This window comes from Amblyraja radiata, chromosome 6 (assembly GCF_010909765.2).
Source record: "Amblyraja radiata isolate CabotCenter1 chromosome 6, sAmbRad1.1.pri, whole genome shotgun sequence".
NCBI classification, from domain to species: Eukaryota; Metazoa; Chordata; class Chondrichthyes; order Rajiformes; family Rajidae; genus Amblyraja; species Amblyraja radiata.
This window is the reverse complement of record NC_045961.1, coordinates 42,607,223-42,624,687: the sequence shown is the minus strand read 5'-3', so window position 1 is coordinate 42,624,687 and position 17,465 is coordinate 42,607,223. Positions and strand designations below refer to the sequence as shown.

At 38.1% G+C, this 17,465-nt stretch overlaps 1 protein-coding gene across 1 annotated transcript in view; it reads right to left on the bottom strand.

Moving 5' to 3' along the window:
• Nucleotides 1-16,652, bottom strand: part of nck2 (NCK adaptor protein 2) — a 68,483-nt gene extending 51,831 nt beyond the window's left edge. Inside the window, exon 1 of the mRNA XM_033022618.1 lies at nucleotides 16,294-16,652. The gene's annotated coding sequence lies outside the window, so the exon portion shown is untranslated. The remainder of the gene's footprint in view (nucleotides 1-16,293) is intronic.
• Between the last annotated feature and the right edge of the window lie 813 nt (nucleotides 16,653-17,465).

The window sequence follows — 17,465 nt, the reverse complement described above, 5'->3', positions numbered from 1 at the left end:
TCTTGCCATCACGTGCAGTGAATCAAATGAGCGCAGGACTGGTTTCTGGGACAATCAAATTTCAGTATGAAATTGCTGGAACATCTGCTTGGCACCTGTGGTTGAATGTGTTTGTGAACGTTTCAGCTGTGCTTTCAACACTTATGTGCTGAAGTCCCACATTGTTGAAGGCTAAAGTTTAATTCTTTGCTGCCATTCATGTGGATTGGATTGTTTGTGTGATCTCTTACCTCTACCTACTATATGAATTTGGCAGTTTAGCAAACCATTTTAACCTAGCTTTGGCAACTCATTTTTGGGTATCCTGGGCCAGGCTCCTTGCATACATTGAATTAGTAGTAGACGCCTAGCTTGGATTGGTAGATTGCAGGAAAACCTATGCCAGGGGGTAGATTATGGTAAAGTACATTATTGCTGCTATTGATGAGCACTCAATGACAGTCCAGTTTTGAGTTGTCAAATTTGCTCTAAGTTTAGCATGACATAACTTATCACAACTTGTAATTGGCTTCCGGAAGTGAAGCAGTACACACACCCTGGTATACATTGAGTGTGGTGAAGTAGAGATGGTTGAAAGCTTCAAGTTCCTAGGAGTAAATATCACCAGCAATTTGTCCTGAACCAGCCATATTGAACCAATGGCCACGAAAGCACACCAACACCTGTACTTCCTTAGAAGGTTTAGGGAGTTTAGCATGTTCCAACAGCCCTCACCATCTTCTACAGGTGTGCCATAAAAACCATTTTATCAGGATGCATCACAGCATAGTTTGCGAACAGTTCCATCCAAGACCAAGAGAGTCAAGAGTGTTTCATTGACATATGTCCCAGATAGAACAATGAAATTCTTACTTGCAGCAGCACAACAGAATGTGTTAAAAAAAAGTACTCTGAAATCAATATTGCAAATTATATACAAACATACCACACATATACAAGTCTTTTTACAATACTGCACACAATAATGTGCCAAGGGGGTCAAATTTCATTTCTTCAAAATAGTTGACAGCACTTTATTGGATTCATGAAAAAGGCATCAGAATACACAAATACATTTTGTGTAACGGTTGTCGCGTGGTGTCCACCAGTGACCAGGAAGTGCACGTATTTCTTATTCATTTCTATGTTTATGAATGCCACAATAGATTTGCAAACACCGTTTCCACTTCATTCACCTGATCATGTAGTAGAATACTGTATCCCTGAGTGGACACTGCAAAGCACGTTACACATCATACACACAAACGTACGTTGCGGTGGACACTCAAAGGTTTGGTGTCCCAGAAAACGAACGTTACATTATTAGCGAAAACCAAACATTTTCACCAATGTGACCTAAACGGTACATTACCTTATGGATTTGAGCTATATCAATGGCCGATGATTGGTCAAAAGGTTTGTTAGGGATGATTTTTTAGTAAGTAAAATGTCTCTGTAACGGTATGTGTGGAGCTTCCGGAAGTTGACACGAAGGAATGAAGTTAGCGACTTGGTAAACAACAGACATTGTGTTGCCAAATTGAAGATTGACTAACAGTTTCTTAGTTTTGATGACCAATTTATGTTCAAAAATTTTTTTTAATTGATTTTAAAAAGTCGGAAAATATATCGTAAACAGCGTTTTTGACACCATGATATTTTTGATACATTAAATTGCAAAATAAGAAAAAAATAATTAACTCGCCCAAAAATCGCTACTACCATAGGATTCCTCGATGGATTTTTGAAAAGCATTAGAGGTTTGGAGCCTCCGTGGTTTAACTTACGGAGGTACCGACCCCGATAACGGTCGTTGTGACAATGGACACGAAGCACAACGATCGTTACGGGATCTTTTCTCAGAGGAACACCAGACATGTTACTGTATTTTTCTCCTGGTATTGATGATGATATTTCCCTAGATCATTATCAAAACGTATATGTATGAAGGGCCATATGAAGTTTATTTATGAATTAAATATTCATGACTAAATGTGGCAAAGTTTTTATTGTCACATTTTTAGTGTCCAAAATGGTGGTAAAACTATGAAAATTATGAAAAAAGTTTTTGACTTTCGGTCTTGAAGTTATCTAATTTATGTCTGTTATTTGTAAGGTTTCACATAATGGGTAGATTTTTGTTAAGAACAGTGTAATGGTGTAAAAACCCAAATAATAATCTCGTTCCTCAAAATCTCTCCAGTATTGTAAAAAGACATATAGAGACCATTACACAAACCAGCCTCCCTTCTACGGACTCCATCTACACTTCACGCTGCCTCAGCAAGTCCACCAGCATAATCAAGAACCAGTCTCACTTTGACCATTCCCTCTTCACCCCTCCCCCTATCAGGTAAGAGGTACAGCATTTTGAAAACACACACCTCCAGATTCAGGGACAGTTTCTTCCCAGCTGTTATCAGGCAAGTGAACAATCCTCTCAGTAGCTAGAGGGAGATTCTGATCTTCTATCTACCACATTGACACAGCAAGGCAGGTGAAAAGGAGAAATAATTCAAAGTTACTGTTAAAGTCATGCAATTTTTGGGAATTTCTGGTCCACAATCATTCAAGGATAGCACCAAGAACAGATTCTATTGTTTGGGAGAAGTGAGTCATCCAACAAAAACAGCAAAGGCGGCATCACCTCCTATAATGTCCACCCACCTACCCCATTAATCTTTGACTAAGTAAGCAAACCCCCTAATGGGGCCCATTAGTCACCTCTGAACTGGAATGGAAACGACTCAATCTCCACCAAGAAGCAGGCATCTCATTCGGCAGTTTTCAGTCCATGTTACAGGTCAGGAGAAAGATACCCTTGAGAGAGCAATTACTATCAAGGTCAAAGCACCACGAGTGGCTCAAATGTGCAGTCGGGCCGAGGAAAGTTCAAGAAAGGGATATAAAGTATTTATTGAGGGGAGAAAACATGACATTAGGTAAAGGCAGATATATTTGGTAGCCCTGGCATTCCCTCCCTTTCTCTATCCCTCCCCCACCCAAATCGCAATCGCTTCTCGTTTCCACCCAACAACAAACTAACAAAGGTACACAAAATTGCTGGGGAAACTCAGCGGGTGCAGCAGCATCTATGGAGCGAAGGAAATAGGCGCCGAAACCCTTCTTCAGACTATTTCCTTCACTCCATAGATGCTGCTGCACCCGCTGAGTTTCCCCAGCAATTTTGTGTACCTTCGATATTCCAGCATCTGCAGTTCCTTTTTGAACACAAACTAACAATAGCCTGTTTCCTTTATCATTGTTACTTTTTTGCATATATTTTATTCATCGTTCTTTATCCTGTAGCAAACACTGCCCAGTCCATCATCGGCTCTGACCTTCCTTCCATCGAGGGGATTTATCGCTGTCGCTGCCTCAAAAAGGCTGGCAGTATCATCAAAGACCCACAACATCCTGGCCACACACTCATCTCCCTGCTACCTTCAGGTAGAAGGTACAGGAGCCTGAAGACTGCAACAACCAGGTTCAGGAATAGCTACTTCCCCACAGCCATCAGGCTATTAAACCTGGCTCGGACAAAACTTTTGATTATTAATAACCAATTATCTGTTATTTGCACTTTATCATTTTATTTATTCATGTGTGTATATATTTATATTATAGTATATGGCACATTGATCTGTTTTGTAGCAAATACCTACTATGTTCTGTGTGCTGAAGCAAAGCAAGAATTTCATTGTCCTATCAGGGACACATGACAATAAACTCACTTGAACTTGAACTTTATCCCTCTACATCATCGTCTATATCAGTGCTTCTTAAACTGGTGAATGGTTCACCCAAGGGCGAATTAAATTATTTTGGGGTGAGTTAAGCTAGAGGGGTGAATGACAATATATTCAGATATTTATATATTTTTTTCTATACTTAAAAAAGGCATTGCCATTAAAGTGATTAGTAAGCTCTTATTGGTTTTAATGGCAGTGGAGCTGGAAATTTTATGTTTTTTTCTCTCTACCTATGGTTTTCTAATTTTAAAGTAGCAGGATATTTCCCAAAGTTACTGTAATACAACCTTTTAGGGAAGACCAGACGAGCCAGTGGGATCATAAATTTATAAATGGCAACACTGGAGGATCGCCACAGGCAACTGTTGAACTGTAACTTTACTTTGTGTTGCCAATTTAGCTACTGTTCTGCTAGAACTAGAATTCTACATATATTTACTGTTCTTATTTGCATTAAGCAACATGAATTCTAGCTATATTTTGAGTTAGTTTTCCAAGAAAAAAACTGCAGTAATCAAAGCCCGAAAGGCTAGGATGGGGCTGAAGCCCAGTGTTTAGTCGTTGAAATGTTTTTTTTTTATCATTCTAATAGAATGATTTTTCAACTCCAGTGGTAATTAAACTTCTTTTTTTTTTCACTCCTAGTTTTCTTTACATATTGTTAGGATGTTCAAACAGTTGAATAAAATAAACACTTAAGAAATTAGTTAATTTATGTTTTTTTCTCATGTGACAAAATTAATTATATATAAAATTATATTAAAGGGAGAATAAGACAAAAGTTAACAGAAAACATAAGAAAATTTAGTCGAGGGTGATTGAGATTTTGTGATAAAGACTCAAGGGTGAATGACACTGAAATAGTTTAAGAAGCACTGGTATATATCTCTCGTTTCCCTTGTTCCTAACCAGACTGAAGAAGGGTCTCGAGCTGAAACGTCACCCATTCCTTCTCTCCAGAGATGCTGCCTGTCCCACTGAATTACTCCAGCTTTTTGTGTCTACAGTTTAAACCAGCATCTGCAGTTCCTTCCTATATATTTCAAGAGTGATGTATTGACACCCTGGTGCCAGGGAAAAGGGTATCATGGCACTGCGGAATGTTATGGAAGAGAGTGTCGTTTTGCGGATGAAAATCCTGTAGTTTTTGCCAGTATCAAGACATGGGGACAAATACTTCCAGGCAGATTTTAACAAAATAGAAAAGAGCCTGGAAGCTCATTAACTCTTTGGTATACTGCTGTTAATGACAAACACATAGAACAAATTCAGTAGCGGATTTCAATTATTCTATTATTAACAAAAATACAGTGCAAGAGGTATATTGGGGTGGGAGAGAGGGGAGAGAGGTACGAGGGGTACACAGAGCTCCTAAATTGCATTCCCTCTCTGACAATGATTTATCTGGATGCTTCAATGCCACGATTACAACTCAGCTAGATTTAGCATGGTTGTGGAAAAGGGTGAAACAAAATAAGAATGAAGGTTATAAATGGTTGAGGGTGGGAAGGCCAAATTTACTGGATCAAGAACTCACTGCACAAAACTGGACTGGAAACATGCTTGAAGCCAAGTCAACATCCGAGCAAGGGAAACATTTTGTTCAGATTGAATAGACCGAGGAGTCAAAGCATTTTTAATTGGAGGTGTATGGATGGTGAGCTGCCCAAATAGGTCCTTCTTATTCACTTTAGGTTTTTTTTAGGTGAACGTGGGAAGAGTTTTAAAAAAGGATTAGCGGGAAGATGAGGATTTTCCCCACCCAGAAAGTAGTCAACATTCAGAACATTCTACCTTATAGGAAATTAGATTTGGAAATCCTCATCATATTTTAAAAAGCATCTGGACGTGGATAAGATAGTGAACTCTGCATCACATGCACTTATGAATCCCTCAAAAACGTGGGGTAGGAAATCACAATATCTAATTTCTTGCCCCATAACTCATATTGTTCGCAAAATTAATGGGGGACTTCCTCGGTACACGTGATAATAATAAATGACTATTATCTCCAGGTTTTGAAAAAATAAATTGTTTTATTTCCAATAAATTCTTCAACAACTAAATTGCAGATATCACTGAAGAACACATAATACCAAATAACCAACAAATGACAGTACAACCCAATGAGGGTTGACATCTCAAACTAACCCATATAACATTAATATTACAACCACGCTGAATTTTACAGAATGCCATCCATTCATAAATTGATGAGCTGGGATAATACATTTGAAACCAGGACCATATTTCTTTCAACATCTGTAGTGTGTTAAACCAAAGCCATTGAATATTTTTAATGCAATCCAACCAATACTAAATATTTATTTTAACTTATGGTCCACGTAGACCTTCCCTTCCTTAAGCAGGTTTCAAAATGGCTCATGATGTGGAATCAGAACCTCAGGACGCACTTTTTGATTTGAATCAATCAAAGCAGTAGGCTGCTTTTCACAGGACTTCCAAGCAACTTTGTTCTGTAATTTGATGGAGTTTTAATCAGATCCATGAGTTGATTTAGCTCAGGGGCTTCTGAGAAATCTATATAAACTTGAACAATTTGGTTCTTTAAATCAATCTGACCTTAAATCTGGCATTAAATTCCTCATGAGGAAGTTATTCCATTTCTAGTCATCATCTTTCTTCAATTTCAGTGCACAACTATGATGCCCGCAAAATAAAAGAAAGACATTTAAGTGAGTCTTCGAGTTTATTCTTTATATCAACTCTGGGGGTCTATTTATAACAAAATATTCGAGACATTACTAAATTTATATTCAAAACTGAACCTATTCTTTGAAGCAATCAAGAAGTACCCCCCACCCCCCTCAATAAAAGGGACACACTCAGAAGGCACTATCAAACATTCTCCACTGTATGCTCTTCAGCCCAGTTTCCTGTCGATTAAAATGAATAGGAGGAAATCATGGGCTGATGAGCCCATAAGCCAAAAACTACAGCTCATTTCCAAATAGGAAATTATATGATGCAGTTTACCAAAAATACTCTCGCAAACCAGCCAAAGAGATTGCAGACTGTTACTGAAGTCTTATTACATGATTACCATTAAAACATTATTCAGTGAGTAGACAGATTCAGGTTCTAAAAAACAAATCGAACATCAATTAGGCACTTCATTATACTTTTTTTTTTTAAATTACCTAGTAAGAATAAAAATACGCAAAGCTTATCCTTAAAATTTACATCTTTAGAATGTTTATAACGTGATCTGTTACGTTTTTAATCAAATCCAAAAGTACAACTTAAATTGTAATAAAAAGCATTATTATTTTCTGCTGCATTAAGAGTTTTATAATTATTTGCATATATTGGTATTTCTTTCCAGACAGCAAGCTACGGCAAAGTTAAATATCCACATTTCCTTTAGTCAATAATGTGAAGGATTACTTTCAACAAGATTGTCTGGATATTAAAACAAACTGTTTTGTGAGGTTTTAAAAATACCAGAATGTTAAAATGCATTTCCAGACCAAAATAGAAAGCTTTGCACTCTTCTCTGAACTAGTATAAATGCTTAAATTAAAGAAGGCCTTCTAACTGCACTTATTTTCATTTCTCAACTCCCAGTTAGCAGAATACCTTGGTGTTATTTTTATATACAATCGATGCCAAAATCAACAGTAGTTATATGAATCCAATAATACTTCCATCATTTTTTCTGTAGATTTCAATCATTACATTTTAATGGTACTTGTTTTTCTTTCCCTGTTCGTGCAATGGTTGTTGGTGTTACTAATAAGGTCAGGATTTAACCCTATTCCTATCTGCCCTCAAGTGGAAAAGCCTTCTTGAAACACTGTAGTGCTTGTGGTGAATATAACATGTTCCAGAATTTAAAATCCAGTAACAATGTACAATTGGGGGCATTTTAAGTCAGGATGACGTATGACTCAGAAGAGAATTTGCAAGTCCCCGTGTTTCTGTGTGCCCTTAGAACTTTAGTTCGTTCAGCCATAAATATGTTAAATAAATCCAGAAACTGTATTATGTAGACCACATTCAAACACTAGAATCCTTTTCCCTGTTCTTCACTGCAATTATTTCCTCTTCATATTTTATTGCCATTAAACATTATACAGAAGAAATACATCCAAACGTTTGGTGTCAACCAATATTAAAATGAGATCAAGTGAATTTTGTGGACCAAAGAGACAAAATGCTGGAGTAACACAGCAGGTCAGGCAGCATCTCTGGAGAAAAGGATTAGGTAATGTTTCGGGTCAAGACCCTTCATCAGACTGAGAGGGGGGAGCAGCGAGAGTTGCAGAACTCCCAGACAGGGGAGGAGAACTCCTTCAAAGTCAATATGGCAATCTGTTGTCCAGTTTGAAAAATGAAAGCTTGCAGTTGAAATCATTTGGCCACAATTATCTAAGACAGGGATAGCAGGGGGAGGAAAGCTTTGCTCATCCTTCCTCCATCACCCTTTAAGATTGCAATTCAGTTGTTCAGAAAGGACATGTTCAACACTATCACAATCATTAAAATTAATGATATTTAGCTAATGAATTGACTCATTATATATGAAGCAATTTTCCAAAGATCTACAGAACAGATCGTGCAAGGTAAAGACAAAAATAATTTAGTAATTCACCAACAACTATGACATGCATGGCTACTTCAGCACTGTCAAAGCCATCTATGGCTCAAATAACCAAGGCCCCAGCCTACTGAGAACATTTCAACAGTGGTGAACTTATCCAGAAGAGAGAAGCAGTCAATGTTCACACACTTCAAAGAGGTTAAATATCCTTTTTTAGTCATTAAATGGATTCAAAGTAACATCCTTAGTTGTATTCTATTTCTTCATTAAAAAGCCATGGATCCCAAGTGCACATCTCAAAATATAAATATTATAAAAATCACACACACACACATATATATATACATATTCATATTTTTTTGTGTATATATTTGTATGAATATGTGTGTGTATATATTTGTATGAATATGTGTGTGTATATATATGTATGTATATGTGTGTGTGTGTGTGTGTATGTATATGTATATATATGTCTGTATATGTATGTATATATATGTATGTATATGTGCATGTATATATATGTATGTATATATATATGTATGTATATGTGCGTGTATATGTATGTATATGTGTGTATATGTATGTATATGTGTGTATGTATGTATGTGTATATATATATGTGTGTGTATATATGTGTATATATTATATGATCTATATATTATATAAAATAATATATAAATATATATACATACATATATAATATACACACACATACACGCACGCATATACACGCACGCATACACACGCATACACATGCATACGCACGCATACGCACGCATACACATACACGCACACATACATATACAAGCACACATACATATGCACGCACACACATATACACATACATAAACACACATACATAAACACTCACACATAAACATATATATATATACACACACACAAACATATATATATACACACACACACACATATATATATATACACATACATACATATACGTACACATTATATTATATAATTATTATTTTATTTTTTTAATTTGAAATAAAAATGGAAAATGATGGAAATAAATAATGGGCTTAGCAACAGCTGTGGACAGGAGTTTTACGTTTTATCTGTGGGTTTCCTCCAGGTGCTCCTGTATCCATCCACATCTCAAAGACATGCAGCCTTTGTATATCGCCCCTACTGTGTAAGGAGTGGAAGAGAAAATGAGATGACATAGAACCAGTGCGAGCAGGTGATCAATGTGGATTCTGTGAGCTGAAGTGCCTGGTTCCATGCTGTATGTCTAAACTACATTGGGAAAAGTTAGGAAAAGTTTTAAGTTGCAGCAAAAGTATTGGTGTGGGGGTGGGTGGAAGAGAGAGAGAGGGAGAGTGGTGAAGTGAAAAACAATGAGGAGATGGAGAACATAAAATAGTAAATTCTGGTACTGTGCCATTATGTTGGTATTGTGAAAGATAAAGGCTCGTGAATGACAAAAGACACAGCTACCAAATCTCATTGCACATATGTGCAATGACAATAAAATATATTATTATTATTACTATTACAGGAGGTATGAACCAAAATGACAAATGAAATCTTAAATTACCAGAGAAAGAAAAATATGAATACTGAAAGTATGTGGTACAATGCAGGAATAACTATTATTTGAACTGATCAAAGTCTGTGTTTTCTGTATGCTGGAAAATCCTTTAATACTTCTGTGCCACATTTTTTTAAATAAGCATCCATGGCAATAATAAATAATTTTTAAAACTCCATTTGTAATTTTAGAACAACGGAACTCCAAACTTGCTTCATCCTTGATTATCATGTTGCAGCTACCTTTATTCCTTTGTGGAAACACTAGACCTTTGTAATAAATTATTTAGAGTATTCCCAAACCTACTTAGGTTCAGTTTCTGAGAACATTATTTAATTTTTAATACATCAAGGTTTAGTTTATTGCAAGTACAAAATTCTAGAAACTTTCATTTCACAAGTTTACCTCTGATTGATACCATTCAACATTAGGACTGACAAGACCATGCAGCTAAAGGTTATGGCACTGGTTCTTATACCATATAGAATATACCATTAGCTTTAAATAATGACTTCAATAAAAACTTCAAAAAATCAAAGATAGTGCAGTACGAATGCTTTAAAAGTCTCAATATGATGCAAACCCATATTTTACAGTTACAGCATACATTTAGTGCATGTAAAATTTCTGCATTCTGGCCTGCTGTTCCCTTTACACGTGCCGAGACCCACACTTTCATGTATTCATTCTCTGCAGAATTTAGAGGGAGTACTTACTACACAATTATTTACTGTGTCTAGCCAGCAGACCTTCACCTCTGTTGTAAATCAAGCTATTCTTCTACAACCAGTGCTTAGCAAGGTGTATTCTGATCAGGTATTCTTACATACATACCTCATGCTTAACAAGCTTTTAAACAGCACTGAGGCACTCTTTACATTTCAAAGAGCTTTCCTGATCATCGATTTTCCAAAGTGTACCTAATATACATGATGGTACACAAAATTGCTGGAGGAACTCAGCGGGTGCAGCAGCATCTATGGAGCGAAGGAAATAGGCGACGTTTCGGGCCGAAACCCTTCTTCAGACATCACTAATATACATGATGGTTAAGTGCTCAAATTCTCATGCATTTAAGTAGAAGAACTTGGATTCAGTGGGTTTGGTAAGGCTGGTTTGGTCACAAATATTTATGCAACACAATTTCTGGTCAAATGTTCAGCAGTAAATCAATTCTCAGGAGGATATTTACAGTGCCCTCCATAATGTTTGTGACAAAGACACATCATTTATTTATTTGCCTCTGTACTCCACAATTTGAGATTTGTAATAGAAAAAAATCACATGTGGTTAAAGTGCACATTGTAAGATTTTAATAAAGGCCATTTTTATACATTTTGGTTTCACCATGTAGAAATTACAGCAGTGTTTATACATAGTCCCCCCATTTCAGGGCACCATAATGTTTGGGGCACGACAATATCATGGAAATGAAAGTAGTTATGTTGAGGATTTTGTTGCATATCCTTTGCATGCAATTGACTGCTTGAATGTGATTCATGGACATCACCAGTTAGCTTTAAAAAATTCCTATGTTGCTTTAGCAGTATGTTTGGGATCATTGTCATGCTGTAGAATGAACCGCCTGCCAAAGAGCTTTGAGGCATTTGTTTCAACTTGAGCAGATAGGATGCGTCTATACACTTCAGAATTCATTATGCTCCTACCATTAGCAGTTGTATCATCAAAGAAGATAAGTGAGCCAGTACCTTCAGCAGCCATACATGCCCAGGCCATAACACCCCCACCACTATGTTTCACAGATGAGGTGGTATGCTTTGGATCTTGGACAGCTCCTTCTCTCCTCCATACTTTGTTCTTGCCATCACTGATATGTTAATGTTCATCTCATCTGTCCACAAGACCTTTTTCTAGAACTGTGATTGCTCTTTTAAGTACTTCTTGGCAAACTGTAACCTGGTCATCCTATTTTTGCAGCTAACCAGTGGTTTGCATCCGTATGCAATAGCCTCTGTATTTCTGTTCATGAAGTCTTCAAGTGGTCATTGACAAATCCACACCTGACTTCTGAAGAGTGTTTCTGATCTCTCAGACAGTTGTTTGGGGATTTTCCTTCATTGTAGAGATAATTCTTCTGTCATCAGCTGTGGATGTTGTCCTTGGCCTGCCAGTCCCTTTCACCAGTGCTCTCTTTCTTCTTAATGGTTCCAAAAAGTTAATTTTGGTAAGCCTAAAGTTTGACTGGTGTTATTATTCAGTTTTATAAACAGTTTTATTCTTGTTTCTCAGTCTCATAATGACTTCTTTGACTTTCATTGGCACAACTTTGGTCCTCATGTTGATAAACAGCAATAAATGTTTCCAAAGGTGATGGAAGGACTGGAGGAAAGACTAGGTGCTCAGAGCTCTCTTATACCTGCATTAAGGAGGCAATTAAACACACCTGAGCAATTACAAACACGTGTCCCAAACATTATGGTGCCCTGGAATGGGGGGGACTCTGTATAAACACTGCAATAATTTCTACATGGTGAAACCAAAATGTATAAAAAAGGCCTTTATTAAAATCTGACAATGCACATTTTAACCACAAGTGATTTTTTTTTCTATTACAAATCTCAAATTGTGGTGTACAGAGGCAAATAAATTAATTATGGGTCTTTGTAAGTTGTTATGGCGTTCACTACCATTTTAACTATTGCTGAACAGAAGCAGTTTGCTTTCACATAGAAAACAAAATAGTGCTACGATACGTTACCTAACGATTGGAACTTTTGAAACATTTTCCTGCATCCTACAAAATGCAGGAACTACATGATTGAGGCTTAGTCCAGAGGTCTGGTGTACAGGTCCTCCCCAAGTTATGAACATGCAATTTATCCATAGCCCATACACACAAGCAAGCATTTGGGACACCGGCTGGATTTGACGACTACTGCAAGGCTGCAGACATCTTTTGCCAAATGGGAACTTAGTTTGCTTCAATATCTTAATGATCAAGTTAAACACCATGCTCTTGGTTGGCCTACATTTTAATATGAATATATTGCTGGGTGACCACAATCTCACTCGTGAACTGTTCGGGTTATGAGCAATTCTCAGGATCGAAGCCTAGTTGTAACTTGGGGAGGACAGTACATTTAGGAAATAGTCAAAAGTATGAATTAATTCACCATGCCATTGAACAGAACATTTGGCGTTCAATACACTAATTCAGGAGGCAACTACATAAAGGGAAACTTGGAATTTCAATCACTCACTAACTAAACTGTCCTGGGAAAGGATTATGCTCCAGTCATTTTCAAAAAGCAGCCTGATTTTTTGTTTAGTTAGATGCAATTGCTATTTTTTTTTAAACCATGACTTTTCCTCAGCATATAAAAGCAAACAATTGTGAAAGATGTAACATTAGCTTGTCTGCCCGAGTCATCACTGCTATCCCTATGTCAGCAATGAAATAGCTAACCACCCAATTTCATCCAAAAGCTGCCAAAATCGATGCAGCAACTATAGAAGTGTTACGATATTTAAAAATCAATATAACCAAATGTCTTAGCTGCTGCACACCACATTTAGAGGAAGATTTTTATGATTAGGAACGGAGCCACAATATCCTAAACTGTCATGAAAACATCCAGTGCTGGTGGAAGAGCTGGTAACAGCAATTACAAATTTATTTTGCATGTTTTCTTCTTGACACTGTTTATCTGTCCTTTGAACTACCAATTAAAAGGAATGGGAGAGCAAAGCAGATGCCACATCTGGCATCCTTCAGGTTTTGGAAATTCACCAAGAAGGTGGGCTTCTTTGCAGTCAAATTTCTCTGGCTCACAACAATGACAAAACAGAAGCCAGGTTATGCATTTTGGCTCTTATTTGCTTCTATAAATGGGGTATTATACTTTCTATGGAAGTTCACTTCAGTTTAGCTGAAGGAAACAGTTTCTGGCAAACAATAATTATTGGCAAAGATGCAATGTTTCAAAGTAGGTTCACAACCAGACATGGGAAACCTCACAAGATCATAAGACATAGGAGCAGATTTGGACCATTCAGCCCATCGAGTCTGGTCAGGCAAAGTGTCTTGATTCAAACATCGAGAATGTAATAATTTCAAATTCTGCTGATGTCTCCTTTTTTCGAAAACTGCAATCAATTTTAAACAATTGTTAACTTTTGGATGCAACACTTAACTGTTTGTTGAGATCGAAATAGTAAATTCTCTACAGAACCATTTACAACAATTTTGGCATCTGCAATTTTCTCTCCCCAACAAGAAAATTTACTTTGTGGAACTTCAATATACAAGTAAACTAATGTTAAAGATATTCATATTTCCTAGATGGCAAAAGTGTTTCAAGTTTATGATTAGAAGAAATATTCATTCTATTAAACGACTAATCAGTCTAGAAGCTTTGAGGTATTGGTATATCATTGTCATGCCTACTGAGATACAGTGGAAAAACCTTGTTTCGCTTGCCATCCAGGCAAACCATACCATTTAGGAATATATCAAAGTAGTGCAAAAACAAAAAAATAAATAGAAGGTAGAATATAAAGTTACAGCTACAGAGAAAGTGCAGATAAAAAAGACTGGGAGATAAAGATTGGCTGATGAGAGGTCTGTTTGAAAGTCTGATAACAAGTTATTCTTGAATCTGGTTGTACGTTCTATTCAGTTTTTATATCTTCTGCTCAACCGGAGAGGGAGAAGAGAGTGGCCAGCCTGGTCCTCGATTATGTTAGTTGCTTTCATTAGACAGAGTGAAGTGTAGACTGAGTTGTTTGGGGGGCAGTGTAGAAAGAAGGCTGTATAATGGACTGGATTGCATTCACAACTCTCAAGGATACACTTACAGAGGGGTTGCCAAGTCCTAGGTCTAGGAGTTGAGGGTTGAGTTTGGTTGAATTATGGTGCTGAAGGCAGCACTATAAACAATAAGTAGGAATCTGATATCCTTGTTATCCAGATGTTCCTGTGATGAGTGCAGGGCTAATGAGATGGTGTGTGGCGATAGGTAAATTGCATTGGATTTAAAGCTGACTAGAAGTTAGAATTGATGTGCACCAGGACCAGCTTTTCAAAGTACCTTATGATGATGTATGTCACAGCAGTAGTCATTAAGGCACACTAGCTTGTTTTTCTTTGACACCAAGATGACAGTAGACCACAAAGCAGATGGCAACATCAGATTGGAACAGGGAGATATTAAAGTCATCCATGAATACTCCCGCTAATTGGTCTGTTCTAGTTCTGAGCCCATGACTGGGAACTCCATCAGGGCCTGTCGGTTTCCATGGGTTGACTCTCAGGAAGTTCAATTTGACGTCCACAATGGTGACAATCTGCATAGGTGCACAGGAGGCTGTCGGGGCAGTTGATTATATCCTGATATATTATACTGAGGTTTTCTTACTGAAAGAAAACCTTAGGATAATATACTTCCAAAAAAGATAGTCATTAATCAATATAGCCCCAAAGTATATGTCAATTGTGAAATATTACTTTCAGAAGTGCTTCATTCACTGGTATTGACCCAATGGATTTTAATAACATGCAAAGCAATTTCCTCTTGCAGACTGCATCTTGGTAGGAAAAGCAACTACTTATGTAGCGACTGACTTATAACGAGATGACCACAAAAGCTTATGAATAAATAAAGTTGTAACTCATCATAAAATAAGTAAAGGCATCCAATACTTTTAACACATTGACCAGAAATTCTCTGGGGTCATTTTCAAGCCATATGCAATCAGACCTATGCTACTTAAGAAAACTAAAAATTGGAACTGTTGCTTTCAACCTCTTGTCGAGGACCTCGACTTTTATGTATGAATTTATCCTAATACGATCTAAGCTTGTGTTACCTCCATTCTTGATTGTTCAATATCTCCCTGTCCAACCTATCATTTTTCACTAGACATTAATTGCTCACTAAATTATCACCTTCTTAAATTAGACCATCATCAAATGTTAGGTTTTCATGGATCCAGGTGAAAGCATTCTGTATTATTGTGGAACTCAACGAAAGGAAATTAAAGGGGGGGGGGGGGAGGATGACCAGAACGACACACTGGGTTAAACATTGCCATTCCTGAAAACTCTGTGTGTGGGTAGTTTTGCTATTCAGACAACACATCTGAAATACAATGCGAATGGCTTTTCATTGCTCCCGAGACCTATAGATTAAAACTCAACATTAAAAATGAGGGAGTCAACCCCAAAGCAAGTTGCACTTTGTAATGAATTTGTTGTGCTGTGTTGCTTTTGTCACTCAATGTAGGGTGCATCTCCCTGCTTGAATTCCTCGCAGCCCAGGGCGAGGGCACGCCCGGTTTCCCGCTGCCACTCACTCGAGCCCCGGTGTGTGGCAGGCATCGCCGGGTGAGCCCCGGGGGCCGGGCCCTGCAGCGGAGAGGCCGCAGCGGCAGCGGCACCGGGTGCCCGCATCTCCCGCACCGCCGGCACTCACTCACTCACTCACCTTCCCTTCGTGTCGCCTCACCGCGCCGGGTCTTGTCTTGTCGGGTCCGCTCCACTCCCACGTCCTGGCTCCGTCTTTCTCAGCCTCCCTTTTCGTTCCCGTTCCCGTCCCTCTCCCTCTCTCTCCTCCTCCTCCCGCTGCCGGAGCGGCCGATCCCGGCTGGACTTTCTTTCCCTCCTTCTCCCTCCCTCTCCCTCCTTCTCCTGCTCCCGGGATGAGGTCAAACTGCCTGCGCCAGGAATCGCCCGACTGCGCACGCGCTGCGCCCTCCCATCCCCATTCCCATCGCCACGAGCTGCCAGGACCGGGAACAAAAGGGAGAGAGAGCGGTGGCGGTGGCGGGACAGGGAGACAGACCAGGGAGACCAGGAGCTGGCCTCCTCCACCCTCCAGCCAAAAAAACAAAACCTTTGCATTAATGCATTTCCAACCACAATGTGGCGTTTAGCATTTAGTTTCGTCCCCAGCTGTTCTTCCTTTCTGTTCATTTTTGCATGATCCCTCCTTCTCACATGGCATTTGACAGTTCTTTAAACATTGCATGGAATCTCCCTCATCATACAGACTACTGTAGAGAGTATTGTAAAGTGTACCAGACGTGTATTAATGTAGTACAACTATATACTATTATAAACTATTATCAATAGGAGGATGATGTAATAATGGTATATACTATTATTATATACTGTTATAGTAGCACTATAAATATTACTGAAGATAGACACAAAAAGCTGGAGTAACTCAGCGGGGCAGGCAACATCTCTGGAGAGAAGGAATGGATAACGTTTCGGGTCGAGACCCTTCTAACCTACCAGACACGCTGAGTCACTCCAGCTTTTATCGTCTATCTTAGAATTAAACCAGCATCTGCAGTGTCTCCCTACACTATAAATATTACTATTTTATATCACTATTTATATTACTGATATTTATTGTTAATAAATATGTTTATTATATATTACCTGCTAACGTTTATACCAAAATTAAGCTAATAATCTGCACAATAAGGATTTTTATTTATTGGAGCACCGGAGACTGAGGGGTGATCATTTAGAGCCACATAAAATCACGAGGGGAATAGATAGGGTGAATGCACAGAGTCTTTGAACCAGGGTACAGGAGTCAAAAACAAGAAGACATATATATGTTTAAGGTGAGAGGGACAAGATTTA